General features: G+C 35.0%; 1 protein-coding gene across 6 annotated transcripts in view; it reads right to left on the bottom strand.

The window, feature by feature from the left end:
- Nucleotides 1-20433, bottom strand: part of CDH18 (cadherin 18) — a 990219-nt gene that overhangs the window by 436805 nt on the left and 532981 nt on the right. The window lies entirely within an intron of this gene.

The raw sequence follows: 20433 nt of genomic DNA, 5'->3' as shown, positions 1-20433 counted from the left end.
TTAAGTATAATACACTCCCACCACTGAATCACTAACAGATTAATAAAGAACTCTGCCATTGAGAAGTGACTCTCTGGATCCAGATATATGTACAAATAAAATATTTTCACTTATCAAGGGAGTTACATTTTCACAAAGAGTCAAATTTGCCACAGAAAATATGTCCATTCTAAAACTCTAGAAGATAAATTTGATCCTTGACTTCTGGGTTTCAATCTGCCATTTTACTAATATTCTCCTGAAACAAGTCAACCCACAGGCTGAATCCTTCCAAAAGGATTTCATAAGGCTGACAGACATCACCCTTCTTGATCTACCCCCTTTGAGGCTGGCTGAGACAGATTAAGGAATATGACTTTAGCTTGACATCAGGTCGAAAGCCAGAGCCAAGTTTGAGCAGAAAACAGAGGTGAAAGCAGAAACATGAGGTAAACCTCCAGTGTACAGCCAATGTCAAGAAATCCCCTGAACCTCAGGGACAAGCAGTCAAAGCAGCAATTGGACTGGACTCTAGCTTCTGATAGGGATTGATGACTAGCACACACCAAATTCAAGATTTGGAGATGGGACTGAGTGAACCATATCACAAATGGAAAACCTGCCTTATGACATACTGTCTGCTAGGTGATAGCATGATGCCTCTTTAAGATTATTTTTAGCTAACTAAGTTGGATGTAATGAGATAATTTTAGAAACAATGATAATACAATAATTTATAAAGTATGTTTACATCATCTCATCTCATCTTGAATCATTATCTTCCCAAGACCATGAGGTACACAGGACAGAAAAGTTAATATCTTTGTTTTCTAGTAAGGAATGTAAGAATCAGAATAGTTAAAAACTTTGACAAGCCTATACAGTTGCTTTATGGTGAAGTTCAAATTCACATAAAGTCTCTTGAACCCAAATGCCATTTTCATCCCACTATACCATATCAATCTAAGTAATTCAGTTCTCAAAGTGAATTGGAAGGAACCATGAAGCTAAATGTAATATTTCAAGGAGATATAGAATGAATCCAAATATATGAATCCTGGGATAGAATTCAGATTGTAAATAACCAATCTTGTCAAGCTATAAAAGCCATTCCAAGCTATAAACTGAGATGTGATTTAAATGTCATATTTGAATAACAGTCCTCTGATCCATTATCTGCCTTACATTTTATGATCTAATTTTAGAGAAAATAAAAAACAAACAAGTTAACCCTTTTTTTATATCAACATAAAAAATATGTATAATGTCCTGTGAATCTTTGAGAATCAGGATCTAGTTTCCAGTGAATACTTTTTATTCCCCAGTGAATACTTTTAAAACTATTTTTATTTCCTAATCCCTTATCCCTTAGGCCATTACAATGTTCCATTTGTAATTAAATATTAATATAAAAAAACTAGCAGAACACGTATTTAAAACTTTCCTATAAAGAAAAAATATCCATTGCTGTGTTATTTGTGAAAAACTTATTTGTCATTAATTTATAAAGAAAAAAATTATCTAAGAAATGAGATTCAGGCAGTTGTTTTGTTTTGTTTTTCCAATAATTATTTTGTACTAGTAAAAAGCAGTTGTTACATATACTCATTCTGACTTCAAACATTCTACCACTATCATAACTAATTCAGCCAATAAAGTAAAACAAACTGATATTCACTTACAATTTAAAGATCTATATGAGTTGAAGAGCTGGGGATGAAATTACCTCTTAACATCTTTTCCCTTTTACTTTTCTATTTTAATAAAAAATAGATGATTGTCCAAATGATTGTTCTGGTCTAACATTCAATCTTCTAATAAGTAATGGAGTTTCCAATGTTATCAAGATTTGTTTTGTTTTCATCTAAATATCTAAGTGCCCTACGTCTGTTAATATAATGATATTTGACCAGAAACAGAAAAAAAAAAAAAAAGAACAAACTCCAACTATTCAACCTTAATTTAGGACTGGAGAAAAAATAAATAAATCTGTACTTAATAAACAAAGTATAAAACTCAGGAAAATCTAGTCCCTACAGTCTACATGCCATAAAGGTACACAACTCCTAACATTAAGATTTTGTTTTTGGCAACAACTGCTTAGACTGGTTTAGAAGATAGAAATATATAAATCCCTCCCCTTTCAACATTGTCCATACCTAGAGAATGCATTGTACTCTATAGAGGTACCTTCTGTTTTTAGAATTGATGTTTATCCTCTGCCTATTTCACTCAATAATTTTGTTAAAATAAAATACCCACCTAATTAGGCACTATATTAAGCTGGTATATTTAGTGATCTAGATACATACATGCTACACTCATTCCCTCAATAATTAGGATACATGCCTACATTAGATGGCATAGATTTACTCTTCCCTACTCCCCTCTTCTAAATACAACTAAATCTCTGGAAATAATCCAAAGACAACTATAAAAGGATCTGAAAGTGAGAAAGTCAAAGTGTGCCTGGGTAGGGACTCTAGGACTCAAAATGACATGATAGTGAATTGCCTGGGTTTTCTTTTTCATTTACCATTAATCTTAGTTTGGCCTCCAGAGAAGTCTACAATCTAGAACCATAAATAGCAAACAAGAAGAACCTGCTCTCTGGCCAAATCACCCAGAAAGGAGAAGCCAAGCACACATCAAGTGAGCAGGCCACACCCCCATTCCAGTGTAATGGGGCAGATGCTTTCACATTGCCAGCAGACCCTGGCACCTCTGAACCTCTACTTATTGGCATGAGGGGACCCAGGCCCAGCACCTGCCAGTTCTCTACCCGTGAAAGAGATTGCTTTTCCCCACTTGCAGAAGGTGGCTCAGGAAAACACTATGTGATCCTGCAGGCACAGAGACCAAGTCAAAAATCCAGAAGCCCCAGGAAAAAAAAATAATAAAGCAGATAAGAAAATATTACAAGGGACCTGAAAATTAAATGGAAACCATAGACTAAAAGGAAGGCAAGAACATATACAAAACACTAAAAGGGCAACTGGTGACATAGTAGATTTAAACAGGATTGAGTCTCCTAACTATAACCAAAGATCCAAGATAAAATCCCTATTCTCTTATCATCCTAAGAATGAAGACATTCATGATTTGGTGAGAAAAACACAATCAACTAATACCAATATCAAAATGAATCTGATCTTGGAATTACCTGGCAAGAATTTAAAGCAGTCATCATAAAAGTGTTTCAATAATCAATTATGAATCTTGAAACAAATGATATGGTAGAAAATCTCAGCAGATAAATAACAGTTATAAAAAAGCACCAAGTGGAAAATACAGAACTGAAAAGCATAACAACAACACAACACAATCTGGATGGGAGCAATAGTAGAGGGAAATGGCAGAAGACATAATCAGTGAACTTTAGGAGACGTCAAAATAATTTACTGCATCCTATCAACACAAGGAAACAGACTAAAAAACAGCAGAGCCTCAGGGATCTGTGGGAAAATATGAAAAGATGTCATACTCTTATACATACATCAATCTGCATATTGATGTCATTGTAGTTACAAAAGAGAAAGAGTGTGGGAATGAAAATTACTCATACCAATTGTGCTGAAAACTCTCCAAATATGTAACACATAAACCTACAAATTCAAGAAACCGAGGGAATCTCACAGAGGATAAACCCAAAGAAATCCATACCAAGACATCAGAGTTAAAGAACTAAAAAACAATGTCAAAGAAAAAAGTCTTAAAAGCAACCAAAGAAAAATGACTCATTACCTATGGAGAATACCAGTTTGAATGATAGCAGTTGTCTTATCTGAAAACACAGTCCTGAAGAAAGTAGCACAGCATTTTTCAAGAACTAAAAGTACTGTCAGCCATGAATTCAATCATTATTCAGTGACTCTCCTTCCAAAATGGGGGGACATAAGCATATTTTTAGAGAAGTTAACTAATTTCTTTCATCAGTGGGCCTCTCCTTTAAACACAACTAAAGGAATCAAGATAAATACAAATAAAGTATTAATGGAAGGAAAGAAAAAATGAAATGGGTAAAAAAGGAGAATATACAATATACTATCCTTCTTCTCATGAGTTTTTTAAACCATATTTCTTTGCTGAATCAAAATAATTCCACCATCAGATGTGATGTTCAACGTATGTAAAGACAATACTTATGACAATATATTTAAAAAACAGCGAGAAGAAAGAGCCTGACTGAACCCAGATGGAACAGACAATATTTCAATAACCAGTAAAGAAATTAAGTAATTAACCTGTTCCTATAAAATAAATCCTCAAGCCACAATGTTTTCACGAGGGTATCTACCAAACATTTAAAGAGGAATTAACACTGATTTTATAAAATCTCTTCCAGAAAATAGAAGCGGAGCGAACTCTTCCTAACCTATTTTATAAGGCTGGTAGTACTGACACCAAAACCAGATATAGTACGGAACAAGAAAATCACAGAATAGTATCTTTCATGAACTGAGAGGTAAAAATCTATAACAAATACTAAAAAAATTAATCTAACAAAACATGAAAAAATTATATACAATAATCAAGTGGGACTTATTTGAGACATGCAAGACTGGTTAAATATTCAAAAATCCAACATAATAACCACTAGGTTAACAGGATATAGAAAAAATTATGATCACATCAGAAAAAAAGCAACTTGACAAAGTCCAAACCCCATTTATTATAAAGCACTTAGAAATCTAGGATTAAAGGATACTTTCTCTAATAGATAAGTGCATCAACAAATCAACAAAAAAATCTACAACATATTTGATGTTGTAAGAGTGAATGCTTTTACCCTATGATCAGGAAAAGGGCAAGAGTGTTTGCTCTCACCACTCTTATTCATCATACTACTAGATGCTCTAGGCAGGCCAATAAGGGGAGAAAAGAAATTAAGATATGCATACTAAAAATGACTTAAACTTCATACCTTCATAAAACAATAAACTTACAATGAATCAAAGACTTAAATCTAAATATAAAACCACAAGCTTATAGAAAAATAATTTTGAAAAAATCTTTGGGAGATTTATATATGTATATATATCTTACACCTTTATATATTATGTATCATATATAATATGCATATGTCTTATATATCTTATATCTGTGCATATATCTATATTTTAAAGAGTTCTTTAACTTAACCCCGAAAGCATAATCAATAACAGAAAAAAAACTGGTAAGTTTGATTGACCCCATGGAAAGTAAAAACGATTGCTCTTTGACAGTCCTTGTTAGAAGGCTGAAAAGACAAAATACAACTATGAGAAAATATTTGCAAACCACACATCTGACAAAGGGCTTGCATCTAAAATATATAAAGAACTCTCAAGTGTCAACGGTAAACAAAAAAGCAATCCAATTAGAAAATGGGCAAAAGAAATGAACAGACATTTCACGGAAGAAATCTTTAGATAAGAAATACAGATAATGTATAAGCACTTGAAAAGATGTTCAACATCACTAGCCATTAAGGAAATGTAAATTAAAACCACAATGCAATATCACTAAACATCTGTTAGAATGCCTGAAACAAAATATGCTGACAAGGATATGGAGAAACTGGATCACTCATTCGTTGCTGGTGTGAACGTAAAATGGTACAACCACTCTTGAAAATGGACTGGCAGTCTTTTTACATCTTTTTAAATGTAATGGAAAATACATTTACCATTCAAAGCAGCAGTTGTAGTCATGGGCATTTATCCTTGAGCAATGAAAATTTTTGTTCATACAAAAAATCTGTACATAAATGTTCATAGCAACTTTATGATAATCAAAAAGTGAAAAATCCCAAAACGTCCCTTGATGGGTGAAGAGTAAACAAACTGTGAGTTACCCATACCATGGAAACTACTCAGCAATGAAAAGGAATGAAATGTTAACATATGCAATAACTTGGATAGACCTCAAGCGGATTATATAACATAGTTAAACTAAAGTAATTCAACGGGGCGCCTGGGTGGCTCAGTCATTAAGCGTCTGCCTTCGGCTCAGGTCATGAGACCAGGGTCCTGGGATCGAGCCCCACATCGGGCTCCCTGCTCCACAGGAAGCCTGCTTCTCCCTCTCCCATTCCCCCTGCTTGTGTTCCCTCTCTCACTGTGTCTCTCTCTGTCAAATAAATAAATAAAATAAAATAAGGTAATTTGAGAGACCAAAACACATTAATGGTTACCATTTGAATGAGTTTGCATTTGGGTAGTAGCATGAGGGAGTCTGGGTGATAGGGCAATTCTGAATTTTGATTGTTGATGTTACATATAGCATAGGACTAAACATACACATGTACACACAAATGAGTGCATATTTTACAGAATCTGAATCTGTTTTGTGGATTGTACAAATGTAAACGTCATTGTGTACTGCATCTATGCAGGATGTTAATGTCGCAAGAGAAGTGAAAAGTGAGCTGGGCCTCCCTGTACTTATTTCAACTTTCTGAGAACCTATAATTACCTTAAAATAAATGTACAAAGGAAATGTATTCCATGTGCCCAAAGTTTGCTCAAAAACTCAAGCAAGTTAAAGAAAGCTAGCTAGCCTTAGTTTGGCCTGTATTGAAGTGGTCAGGACTGTTCTTCTCCATAGTACTTATGTCTAAGCAATGAATCAAGCTTTCCATTGTATATATGATTGAATGATTGACCTACTTCATAATCATAAGACAGTTATGTTTAACAAATAAAAGCAAGCCCAGCTACACATGTGGAATCAAATATTATATTAGCCATAATAATAAAATTACATGTCCTTAGGATGTTTCTTCCCTGGGCATAAAAGGAGTAACACTAAGACTATTCTTAATATCTCCCAAGAGACTGCCTTAAAATGAGTTTTCCTTGGTCTTGTACTTCGATCCTAGTCTTCTGTTTAGAAAAAGGAAAACAAGTTTTGAGGTATGTGCATTTTTCCCCCTTTCAACACTTGGCAACAGAAACTCATCTAAGTATTTGATATATTTTACAGCCACTTCCCAGCTTCCTGACAGAATCTTTGACATAGAAGCAGCTCTGTGTGAGATCTCACTCCTATTTTGAACTATATAACCTAGACACTATATAAGCTAGACCTGCACCCTCAAGCTCAGTTGTGTCCATTTGGAAACTATGTGTAAGTTTTAGATTTAAATAATATTCCCTCTAAATTCTAAAGAGAATATAAGCAACTTTTCTTTTCAGAATTTGGGCTGGGAAAAAGTATTTAAAATAAGTACATTACTCTTTTTTAAATTGAATCTTTGTTTTAATTTTGCTGGGAAGTTGGGAAGTTATAATTTTTGGCTAAACCAGAACACATCAGCTTTGCTTAATAGATAAAATATAGTTACAAATTATTTGGTCAGTTTTGGTCTAACAACTGCCTCCAGTTACAAAAGAAAAAAAAAAGGCCCAGGTTTATAATATTTATTAAAAAGTAACTATCAAGATAATTCTACTCATAACATATGGAAAATGTTAACTACAATTGTGAAGATTTTCTGTGACCGAAATTTTTCTCAATACCAATTGTCTCTGCTAAGTACTGCCTGAAATTTAAGTTATCAGGTAAACCATACAATGTGGATATCAAGAAATAATTGCAGGCATTCAGTCATAAAATTAAGAATGCTACTGTAAATAGCTGTTGATATTTGATATTTAATGTGTTATTTTACATTGCATATAGATATTAATAAATGGAAAACAAACATTACTTTTACTATAAGGCTTAAGATTATTTATCAAAAGTTTGTCAGCCTGCAGACAAATATTTTTAAACCCATACTTCCTTATTAAAATCATATTAAGTAAAATTATCAGGATACTTTTGCCTCACTTGGATTGGGTCATCCATTGCTTGGGTTCACTGACAGTGACTATTTTAAGAATCAGTTTAACTCGTGCTTTTGTGCACCAATTATATTTGATTAGATCTGGGGTGAATAGGTTTCAATTTCAGAGTCTGCTCCTTTCAATTGGCTGTAACAGCCTTGAGCATGATTTTTTTTTTTTTTTTTGAGCACAATTTTGAGTAGAAATCCAAAGCTCAGTGAGAAAGTGCAGAGATAGCTTTCAAGTGTGTGAGACGCAGAGTGTCATGGCACACCAGCTAAAATTTTTCACCTTGGGTGAAACATCTAAATGCTGTAAATATAAATGAGGTTGAAAGTTTGTGTATCTGTGGCATTGTAAACCTCATTTTACTTAAAAGTAGAAATCGTAAAACTGTGCATCTTTATTTTTTATTTTTATTTTTAAAAATTTTATTTATTTATTTGAGAAAGAGAGAGAGCACAAGCGATGGTGGGGTAGGAGGAAGAGGCAGAGGGAGAGGGAGAAGCAGACTCCCTGCTGAGCAGGGAGCCCAGTGTAGGGCTAGATCCCAGGACTCTGGGATCATGACCTCAGCCAAAGGTAGATGCTTAACTGACTGAGCCACCCAGGTGCGCCATGCACTACCAGTACATCTTTAAAGGATTGTTTTTCCACAGTCTTTGTATTTTTTCTAGAATAATTCATTTTTTTCCTTTGAAATACACTACTAATTGACAACACATTTGAAATTGACACTTTATTTTTATTATTTTCCTCAAGAATTTAGAAAGTATTGGAATGTAGTCTATTTAATTTGAAACCGGTTTATGTTGTGCCTGAGAAAACTAAACAGAGTAATCAGGGATCTGATATCATAAAACTGAGTTAATTAAAAAAAAAACAAAACAGACTCTTAACTATAGAGAACAAACTGATGGTTATCAGAGGAGAGGTGGGTGGGGAATGGATGAAATAGGTGATGGGGATTAAGGATGTTGTATGGAAGTGTTTAATCACTATATTGAACACCTGACACTAATACAACACTATTAACTATCCTGGAATTAAAATAAAAAAAAAAACTGAATTATAGTAACTTTATAGTGTACAGAACTCTGAATTAATGTATTTCTGGTAGGAGTGCTAAAATTATAGTATTGTAAGGACATTCTGCATAAGAATACACATTTGCCTCTTAAAAATACTCTCTGCTTTTCAATTATATGGTGGAAGTAGGGGGGTGTTTCATTATCATCCTTTGCTTTTGACATCTCACCATTCAGAGGTATCTATCCAGATGGTTATAAATATTTAGAAATCTGAGGCATTTCAAAGTCATGGAATCTGTTATATTCTAAACACAAGCGCAACTCACTAATTCTCAACTCACTTAATTTGAAAATCTAGAATTAAAATATAAATATATATTATAGGTAAATACAAGTATATAAATAAATATATACATACATGCACACCTTAGTTCTTTTTCTGAATGTTCATTCTAATTATTCTGTTTCTATTTCAAACTGCGACAGAGGCTGAACTGTAACCTAACGACTACCTCTCAGAATACTGTCTGATGGCTTCTCCTGGCTCACTGATACCTTTGTGTCTCTGTAGCCCTGCTGATGCTCTAAAGCCAGAATACATAAGAAGATGCACACATATATCATGCAAGTACATGATGTGGCTCTCTCTCTGACTCTTCAGTAATCACTAGCTCATACAGTCTCTAGTATATTTCATAGAATAGGCAAATGTTAATATACTTCAAGATAAAAAGTTACTGAAGTAACTTATGAAATTATATTTCACTGCATTTTTAAATTATCAGCATTTTTGCAATAAATTGAACTGGCTGCTACTTAGCAAAGTTAGCAATTCCAGGGCTCTAAATATTCAGTGTATTCAAACTCCAAATAATATATTTACCCATATGAGAGAAATGTGGAGGAAAAGTTCTGACAGAAATGAAGATGTGTCACAACAGTGAAATGTAATTATAAGATTGTTCAATTGCTTGAAACTAGAAGCTCTAAAACAGAAAATGAATCTATGGAAATTTCACCATCTGAATTGTTACAAATATCTATTTTATCCATTTTTACTGACCAAACAGGGAAATAAGATTGGTGAACACATATTTACTATATTACTAAATAAAGCAATTACTTGGGTTATATTTCAAAAGACTCATCATCTAGGAAAGAATTTCATGTAAACAGCTATGCTCAAAATATCCATCATTGGGTTCTAGGACAGAAAGGTATGCACGATACTCACAGATTACTTTGAAAGACCATAAAATCTCAGCTTTTTCCAAAATACCCAGAATATCTATGTTAAGACATATTCATAGTAGCCTATAAATTATTTAGAAAGAGTGTAGTTAACTATAACAAAAACACATGAAGTCTGTGCACAGAATTAATGCTGAGTATCTTAAACAAAAGGAATAAATGTGTTTTTAATACCTACAAAAAGAAATATTAATTAATTCATTAACTCATGAGAGTAATGTTTATAATCTTCTTCTTGGTTTGCATTATTTTGGCCCAATGCAATGGATAGCAACAATAAGTAATCTTTAGAATTCCTCTGGTTTGTTAATTATACTCAATAGGCATTATTGGTAGGCAGAAAAATTCCATCCGAATAAAATATGAAATGATTAGTGTTTAAAAACAATTGCAGACAACACCATAACTAATGAATATCACACATATTCTTCTCTGACAGAAAAATGAATCCACTTTGCTGTTCATCTTTAGTTTGACAAAATGATATATAGCTTGTTTCCTGAAGTAGATTTAATAGTGTAGATTATTTTGCAGACTAGAAAACAGCACAGAAAATCAGTATGTTGCTTTATGTCATCCTGACATAGCTTTTGTCTTGCCACCAAAGCACAACTGGAGCATTTGAATCTAGTCAAAATACGGGAATGTTTGACTGTTTTGATTTTTGTCTGGGTGTTATGAGTATTTAGGGGTGGTAGAGTGGGGCTGGGGAGTTAAACGTAAAAAAAAATATTGGATCAAACGAGTTATGGGAGTTCTAATTGTTTTTAGAAAAGGGGAAATCTTTTTGACAGAAGAGCTATATCTATAGCTATAAAAATCTAAATCTATATCTGAAAACTAAAAATCATAGGATCATTTTAGAGTATCTATTTTTAGGAGACTATAATCAGTGAATTAATAGAATTTCATCCTACCATATCGTTGCATTTCATTTTAGGCCCTATTACATTATCTATACTTAGTAAATATTCTAAAAATACCACCTAAATCTAGCTTTTGGATCATTTGGGATTCCTAATTGATATTTATGAAAAATATATGTTGCTTTTCAAAAACCTATTACTGATCACTTAGTAACTCCATGTTGATTTCTGTTAATGTAATAAACCTAATTTTAGGAAAAGAAAAAGTGAAAGGCTGGAATCAGTATTAAACTGATTTTTTTAGTTTGTTTAGTTTTATAGAAGTGTGCATTAATGCTGTGAAGAGAAGCACCAAGATTAAGTCCTAAAAAAAGTATACTCAATATGAAAATTGAGAGAAACCCTAGAAATATTGATCCGTATTTGGAAGATTACAAAGTTCTCATTTGATACAGCAAAAAGTATGCTACACTGGGTTGTCATATTTGGGATATGGCCCAGCATGACTATAGATAAAACCCTACAGAGATTTATATTAAATATGTCCTTAATTCATAAATACATTGGAAAACCAAAGATCAGCAGACATTTAAAGAAAACACTTCAGTTGGAATAAACAAATAAATAAAACACAGCAGAAACTAAAAAAAAAGATAATCTGAACAGATTTCTAGAATGAAGATAGCATGTTCTAAATATATGTATATATTATTCTAAACATGTATTCTAAATATATATATTTATTTCCTAATTTTTTATTTGTCAAATATGCTACATATTTGAAAATAACATCAATCAACACAAGAAGCATGTATTAAGAAAAGTAGTAATCTCAGAAAAAGGAGTTCTTGGGAATTAAGAACATTACTGTAAAATGAAGAGAAGCGAAATTTAGGGGAATAGTGAGTTAGAGTGCTCACCATTTCACGATAGTGTCAAGATGGTAAAGAAAAAAAAGTTTTACAGTTGTAGCATTATGGAAATAAGCAATAAAAAAAGAACAAAATGCAAAAAAAGTGCCTATTTTAATAATTTTAATAATTTCATCAGTCATGGTGAAAGTGGTGAATTAATTAAATTTGATCCACACCTCTGTATTTTTTTAAATATTTATTTGTTTACTCACTCATTTTAGAGAGAGGGAGCACAAGCAAGGTGGGCGAGGGGTGGAGGGAGAGGGAGAGAGAATCCACAAGCAGATTGCCCGCTGAGCACTGAGCCCAAGGGGCTGGATCCTAGGACCTTGAGATCATGACCTGAGTTGAAGCCAAGAGTCCACTGCTCAACCGATTGAGCCACCCAGTGCCTCCACAACTTTGTATTAAGCATTTATTGTAAACTGTGCTTATATTGATTTTATACTAATTAAAAAAATATTTTAAGATGATGGTTAAGAGATAATACTGTTATTAATTTTAAATATAATAGAGTGGCCTGGCAAGCCTGAGGACAAAGGAAGCAGTAACACTTAAATTTTATAGCACATAATGAATATTACCAACTGCTAAATAATTTAATGGAATGTATAGACAGCAGAATCAGAGTTAAAAAACTTAGAGCAGAAAGAGAAAGAATTTAAGAATGAACAGGAAAATTCACAGGCCACAAGTGGTTACAAGTTCATGGTTAGTAGCTACACACAACAAGGGTATGTACACAAGTCTATGGATTTAGCCACCTAGTAAATAAGCTTGCTGACAAAGAGAAATATACCTGTTATAAATATCTATTTTTATGAAATAGTTCATCACAAAAAGCAAATAAACAAAGTTTCAGATATCTAAGCCCGAATACACTGCTTTATTTTTTCTCAAAATACTAAATTTTGAACATAGTAAGGGGCATTTTACAATTAAAAATAATGCCCACTTCAGAGCAGCATGCTAATTCCATCATACTTTCTTAAAAACTGGCTGTACATTATTTACCTTACTGTGGCATACTTATAAGGGAAAATAAACTTCCATAAACTAAGCTTTATTCAGATCAAGGGGAAAATCAGAAGATAGCATTGGAAAGGTAGGTTTTTCTCTCCTCAGTTGAAAACCAATGTTATGTATAACTTAGATACCAAACTGAAGTGAACCTTACATAACTCTTTAATGAATAAAATCTATCTATCTATCTATCTATCTATCTATCTATCTATCTATCTATCTATAATGAAATAAACATATGCTCATTTTCAACCTTTTTCATCTCTCCACGCTCTAAATAGGAATTTATTTGTAGTAAGGAACTCTGAAGGTAACCCTCTGCTTACGTTTCTTAGCCACTAAAATAGGTTATAATAATTTTTAATCATCAGCAGTTAGTATTAAGCGGGCATTAAGTTAGTATTAGTATTAATTAACAATAAATTTAGTATTTAATTCCATGGTGAGCTTCCGTATTAATTACTGTGCAGGATTTCCAGTAAAATTGTCTTGAAATATTCAGTGATAGTTTATATTCAATACAGGTTGAATTTCAAATTATAGATATGAAGAAAGCAGTTGGCATTAAATTATTGTCCTTTTAAAATCTATCAAATAGGAGGGGTGAAAAGATGGTGGAGGAGTAGGGGACCCTATTCCAACCAGTCCCCAGAATTGAGCTGGATATCTACCAGACCACTCTGAACACCCACAAAATGAGCCTGAGATGTAAGAAGATAAATCTGGATCTCTACAAACAGAATATTGCAGTTGGTTGGTTTCGAGGTACGAAGCAGGGAGCTGTGACTCCACAGGCAAATATCAGAGGATAAACGGCAGCGGGAGGGAGCCCGGCCATGGGGATCCTACACCACCGGTGAGTGATAGCATCCCACACTGGGGACTGGGCACGGAATCTCAGACTGGTAGCAACTGGGAATGGACTTTAGGCCACGACCCCAATGGAAACCTGGAGTGGTGGTGCTACAAGTGCGAACTGGGGGTGGCTGGTGGTTTTAGAAGCACAAAGGGCAGAGACGAGCCCCAACTTGGAGGTGAGGACTGGGAGCAATGCTGAGGGGCACACAACCCAGGATGCTGCTGTTTATAGCAGCACAGACAGAAATGGAGATAGTGTGGCCTGGAGAGCTCACTGAAAAACAGACTGTGATCTCTCTGCTCTGAGGCAGAGGGTTGGAAACAGTCTCTTCTGCTCTGACTCTTGGAAGAGACACGGAAAGCCGCTAGGCAAAGCTGACAGAAAACAAAACCCCCCCCAAAAATGGTTTTCACTAAGCCCATCCCCCGCCAGAGGGGGCAGGGCAACTCTGCCCAAACAGGGTTGCCTGAGTAACAGCGCGGCTGGCCCCTCCCCAACAAGACAGGCTGAGAAAACAAGAGGCCAGCAACCCTAAAGTCCCTAGAAAACAAGTGCATCTTGCTTGGGTTGTGGTCAATAATTTGGACTATATACATTCCCTCAACCACCCATCAACAGAATGACGAGGAGGAGGAACCCCAAAATAGGAAAGACTCAGAGATTATAATTTATGCCACAGATTTACAAATGGATTCAGATATAACCAAGATGTCAGAGATGGAATTCAGGCAAGCAATTGTGAAGACAACAGCTAGAAAGGAGAAATCAATTAATGGCAACATAGAGTCTCTAAGGGCAGAAATGAAAGCTGAATTGGCAGAATTTAAAAATGCTATCAATGAGATCCAATCTAATCTAGATAATCTAACAGCTAGGGTAAGTGAGGTAGAAGAACAAATTAGTGACCAAGAAGACCATTTAATAGAAAAGGGAAAAGAGGAGGCCAGGGAAAAACAACTCAGAATCCATGAAAACAGAATCAGAGAAATAAGTGACACCATGAAACGTTCCAATCTCAGAATTACTGGAATCGCTGAGGGGGTGGAGAGAGAGAGAGAGAGAGGACCAGAAGATATATTTGAGCAAATCGTAGCTGAGAACTTCCTAATCTGGGGAATGAAATAAACATTTGTGTCCTAGAGGCAGAGAGGACCCCTCCCAAGATCAAGGAAAAGAGGCCAACACCCCGGCATGTAATAGTAAAACTCACAAATCTTAGAACCAAGGAAACCATCTTATGGGCAGGTAGGGGGAAGAGATTCCTTAGGTACAGAGGGAAGAACATCAAAATAACGTCAGACCTATCCAGAGATACCTGGCAGGCAGAAAGGCCTGGCAAGACATATTCAGGGTACTAAACGAGAAGAACATGCATCCAAGAATATTTATCCAGCAAGGCTGTCATTTAGAATGGATGGAGAGATGCAGAGCTTCAAAGAAAAGGCAGAAACTGAAAGAATATGTGACCACTAAGCTGGGCCTGCAAGAAATATTAAGGGGGGTTCTATAAAAGGAGAAAGATCCCAAGAGTGATATAGAAAAGAAATTTACAGGGACAATCTATAAAAACAAGGTCTTCACAGGCAACATGATGACAATAAATTCTTATCTTTCAATAATCACTCTCAAAGTTGAATGGCCTAAATGCTCCCATAAAACGGCGTAGGGTTGCAGATTGGATAAAAAGACAGGACCCATCTATATGCTGTCTACAAGAGACACATTTTGAACCTAAAAATGCATCCAGAGTGAAAGTGAATGGATGGAGATCCATCTTCCATGCCAGCGGACCTCAAAAGAAAGCTGGGGTTGCAATTCTTATATCAGACAAATTAGATTTTAAGCTGAAGACTGTAGTTAGAGACACAGAAGGACACTATATCATTCTTAAAGGGTCTATCCAACAAGAAGATCTAACAACTGTAAATATCTATGCCCCCAACATGGGAGCAGCCATCTACATAAGCCAACTGTTAACCAAAATAAAGAGTCATATTGATAACAATACGTTAATTATAGGAGACCTTAGTACTCCCCTCTCAGCTATAGACAGATCATCTAAGCAGAAGATCAACAAAGAAACAAGAGCTTTGAATGACACATTGGACCAGATGGAGTTCATAGATATATACAGAACATTCCACCCTAAAACAACAGAATACTCATTCTTCTCAAGTGCACATGGAACTTTCTCCAGAATAGACCACACAAATCAGGTCTCAACTGATACCAAAAGACTGAGATTATTTCCTGCATCTTCTGAGACCATAACGTTTTAAAACTGGAACTCAATCACAAGAAAAATTTGGAAGAAATTCAAACACTTGGAAGCTAAATACCACTCTGCTCAAGAATGTTTGGGTCAACCAGGAAATCAAAGAAGAGCTTAAACAATTCATGGAAACCAATGAGAATGAAAACACATCAGTCCAAAGCCTATGGGATACTGCAAAGGTGGTCCTAAGGGGGAAATACATAGCCATCCAAACCTCACTCAAAAACATAGAAAAACCCCAAATTCACCAACTAACTCTACGCCTTAAAGAACTAGAGAAAAAGCAATAAACAATGCCTAAGCCAAGCATTAGAAGAGAAATTATTAAGATTAGAGCAGAGACCAAGGAATTAGGAACCAGAAACAGAGTAGATCAGATCAACAAAATGAGAAGCTGATTCTTTGAAAGAATTAATAAGATTGATAAACCACTGGCCAGACTTATCCAAAAGAAAAGAGAAAGGACCCAAATTAATAAAATTGTGAATGAAAGGGGAGAGATCACGACTAACACCAAGGAAATAGAAACGATTATTAGAAATTATTATCAACAACAATATGCCAATAAACTGAGCAATCTGGATGAAATGGAGGCTTTCCTGGAAACCTATAAGCTGCCAAGACTAAAACAGGAAGAAATTGACAACTGGAATAGGCCAATAACCAGTAACGAGATTGAAGCAGTGATCAAAAACCTCCCAAAAAGCAAAAGTCCAGGGCCTAATGGATTCCCTGGGGAATTCTACCAAACATTCAAAGAAGAAATAATACCTATTCTCCTGAAGCTGTTTCATAAAATAGAAACAGAAGGAAAGCTTCCAGACTCATTCTATGAAGCCAGCATTATTTTAATCCCCAAATCAGGCAAAGACCCCATCAAAAAGAATTTCAGACCGATATCCCTGATGAATATGGATTCCAAAATCCTCAACAAAATCCTAGCTAATAGGATCCAACAATACATTAAAAGGATCATCTACCACGACCAAGTGGCATTTATCCCTGGGATGCAAGGGTGGTTCAACATTCGCAAATCAATCAGTGTGATAGAACACATTAATAAGAGTTGAGAGAAGAACCATACGGTCCTCTCAATTGTTGCAGAAAAAGCATTTAACAAAATACAGCATCCTTTCCTGACTAAAACTCTTCAGAGTAAAGGTATAGAGGCAACATTCTTCAAGTTCATAAAATCTGTCTATGAAAAAAACCACAACAAATATCATCCTTAATGGGGAAAAGACGAAAGCCTTTCCCTTAAGATCAGGAACACATCAAGGATGCCCACTCTCGCCACTCTTGTTCAACATGGTACTAGAAGTCCTAGTAACAGCAGCATGGTACTGGCACAAAAGCAGACATATAGACCAATGGAACAGAATAGAGAGCCCAGATATGGACCCTCAAGTCTATCGTCAAATAATCTTCAACAAAGCAGGAAAAAATATGCAATGGAAAAAAGTCCCTTTAATAAATGGTGCTGGGAAAATTGGACAGCCACATGCAGAAGAATGAAACTCGACCATTCTCTAACACCATACATAAAGATACACTCAAAATGGATGAAAGAACTCAGTGTGAGACAGGAATCCATCAAAATCCTAGAGGAGAACAAAGGCAGTAACCTCTTTGACATTGGCCACAGCAACTTCTTTCAGGATACATCTCCAAAGGCTAGCGAAACAAAAGCAAAAATGAACTTTTGGGACTTCATCAAGATAAAAAGCTTCTGCACAGCAAAGGAAACAGTCAACAAAACAAAGAGGCAACCCACAGGATGGGAGAAGATATTTGCAAATGACATTACAGTTAAAGGGCTGGTATCCAAGATCTATAAAGAACTTCTCAAACTCAACACCCAAAAAACAAATAATCAGGTCAAAAAATGGGCAGAAGATATGAACAGACACCTCTCCAAAGGAGACATACAAATGGCTAACAGACACATGAAAAAGTGTTCATCATCATTAGCCATCAGGCAAATTCAAATCAAAACCACACAAAAATACCACCTTACACCTGTTGGAATGGCAAAAATTGACAAGGCAAGAAACGGCAAATGTTGGAGAGATTGTGGAGAAAGGGGAACCCTGTTATACAGTTGGTGGGAATGCAAGTTGGTACAGTCACTTTGGAAAACAGTGTGGAGGTTCCTCAAAAAGTTAAAAATAGAGCTACCTTCTGACCCAGCAATTGCACTCCTAGGTATTTACCCCAAAGACACAGATGCAGTGAAAGGAAGGGCCATATGCACCCCAATGTTCAGCAGCAGTGTCCACAATAGCCAAACTGTAGAAAGAGCCAAGATGCCCTTCAACAGATGAATGGATAAAGAAGATGTGGTCCATATATACAATGGAATATTACTCAGCCATCAGAAAGGATGAATACACAACTTTTACATCAACATGGCTGGGACTGGAGGAGATTATGCTAAGTGAAATAAGTCAAGAGAAAGTCAATTATCATATGGTTTCACTTATTTGTGGAACATAAGGAACAGCATGGAGGACGTTAGGAGAAGGAAGGGAAAAATGAAGGGGGGGAAATTGGAAGGAGACATGAACCATGAGGGTCTATGGACTCTGGGAAACAAACTGAGGGTTCTAGAGGGGAGGGGGATGGGGGATGGGTTAGCCCGGTGATGGGTATTAAGGAGGGCACGTACTGCATGGAGCACTGGGTGTTACATGAAAACAATGAATCATGGAACACTATATCAAAAACTTATGATGTATTGTGTGATGAATATAATAAAATAAAATTTAAAAAAATACATACTAATGAATCCCAGAAGTAAGGAACATTATGGAGAATTATATAGGACATATTGGTGATTACTCTCAGTGCAAAAAAATTTTGTACCATATTTTCAACTTTTCTATAAATTTGAGTTTATTTCAAAACATTTTTAAATGGAAAAAGAAAGCCACAAAACATATATATAGTATGTGATTTCATTTATCTGAAGTTCAAAAACAGAAAAAAATATTTGTTTAGGGATGTGTAATTTGGTGGCAAACCTAAAATGAAAACCAAGGAAATTAATACATAAAAGTCAGGCTTAATGTTTACCACTAAAAGCATGTAAGAGGGTGATGTTTGGGAAGGAAAGCTTGGAGCTTCTTGGGTGCTGGCCATCTTGCATTGTTTGACCTGGGTGATACCTAAACAGATATTCATTTTACAAATATTCATTATTTGTAATTTTACAAATATTCATTAAACTGTACAGTTTTGTTTTTAAAAAATAAAATCTGTCAAATAGCTAAAATCATAGCAAATATATATTAGTGATGGAATATTTGTGCTATTAAGAAAAATATGTATATATATATACACATATTTTTATTTGTATACACACACACACACATATATATATTTCTTCTGCATAATGTATTGAACAACTGCCAATAATAGTTTCAGAATAACAGGAAGATCAGATGCAGGTATCGTTGATTTAAATAAGGGTAAATTACTTCCTGATACAGGCAGAGGTCAGACCAGTCAGGACACATAGCAGAACCAGTGATCAACTTTCTTCAGGGACACTGGTGCAAGTGATTTGACAAAATGATGCCACATCACACTGCTTTAAATGTTTCACATCATCCATAAAAATAAACAGAATATGGTGCAAAACGGAACATCACACATGAGTTCATGTCTTATTTTTACTCATTAGCTTTTCCAAACTTATATAAACTGGCTCAAAAAACTCATTTAGGGCTGCAACCTGGGGATCCCTAAGGTGATGCTAACAGGCTTTTAGTATGACACAGGGAGTATTTTACACAGGCTTTTCCTCTTACATTTTAGCTATTTTGTGTATTCTCTCAGCCAATATTGCTTGGTTTTGGACATGTGCTAGGCACTAAGAGCAACAGGTAAGAAGAAAGACCTAACCCCTGGCCTCAGGTGGCTTACAGGCTCTCTTTGGAAACTTCCTGATAGCAGGTTGTAAATCCCTTGTATTTCATTTCCTGTGCTATTGAGACCAGCACTGACAAGATATCAGGGCATTTTTCCATACATTTGCTATATTTTGAAGTGAAGCACATTTGTCATTAAATATCATAGAGTTTCATAACCTCAACAAATATGATAAATATTGATGTAGAGTAGAGATTCTCCTGCAGCTTTATCCTTAGACTATTCATGGGTGTTAATCCTTCTCAGAGATTTTCACACTTCAACTCTTCTTGTTTTCAGTTGTCATACATAATTCATATAAGAATCTCAAAAGCAGAAAACTGTGAACTAAGAATACCTTAGTAAAATCTCAAGTAGTGAAGGTGGTTATAAATCTGAATTATTTATAAATAAAACTATATATATATATATATTTATTTTAATATATATATATATATATATATATATATATATATATTGCCCCTTTTAATTAAATTTTATTTCTACCCTGA

This window comes from Callorhinus ursinus, unplaced genomic scaffold, assembly GCF_003265705.2.
Source record: "Callorhinus ursinus isolate GAN/ISIS: 27379988/994484 unplaced genomic scaffold, GSC_fseal_2.0 scaffold3, whole genome shotgun sequence".
Lineage (NCBI taxonomy): Eukaryota > Metazoa > Chordata > Mammalia > Carnivora > Otariidae > Callorhinus > Callorhinus ursinus.
Note: the sequence above shows the minus strand (reverse complement) of the source record. Positions and strands in the feature narration are given on the sequence as shown.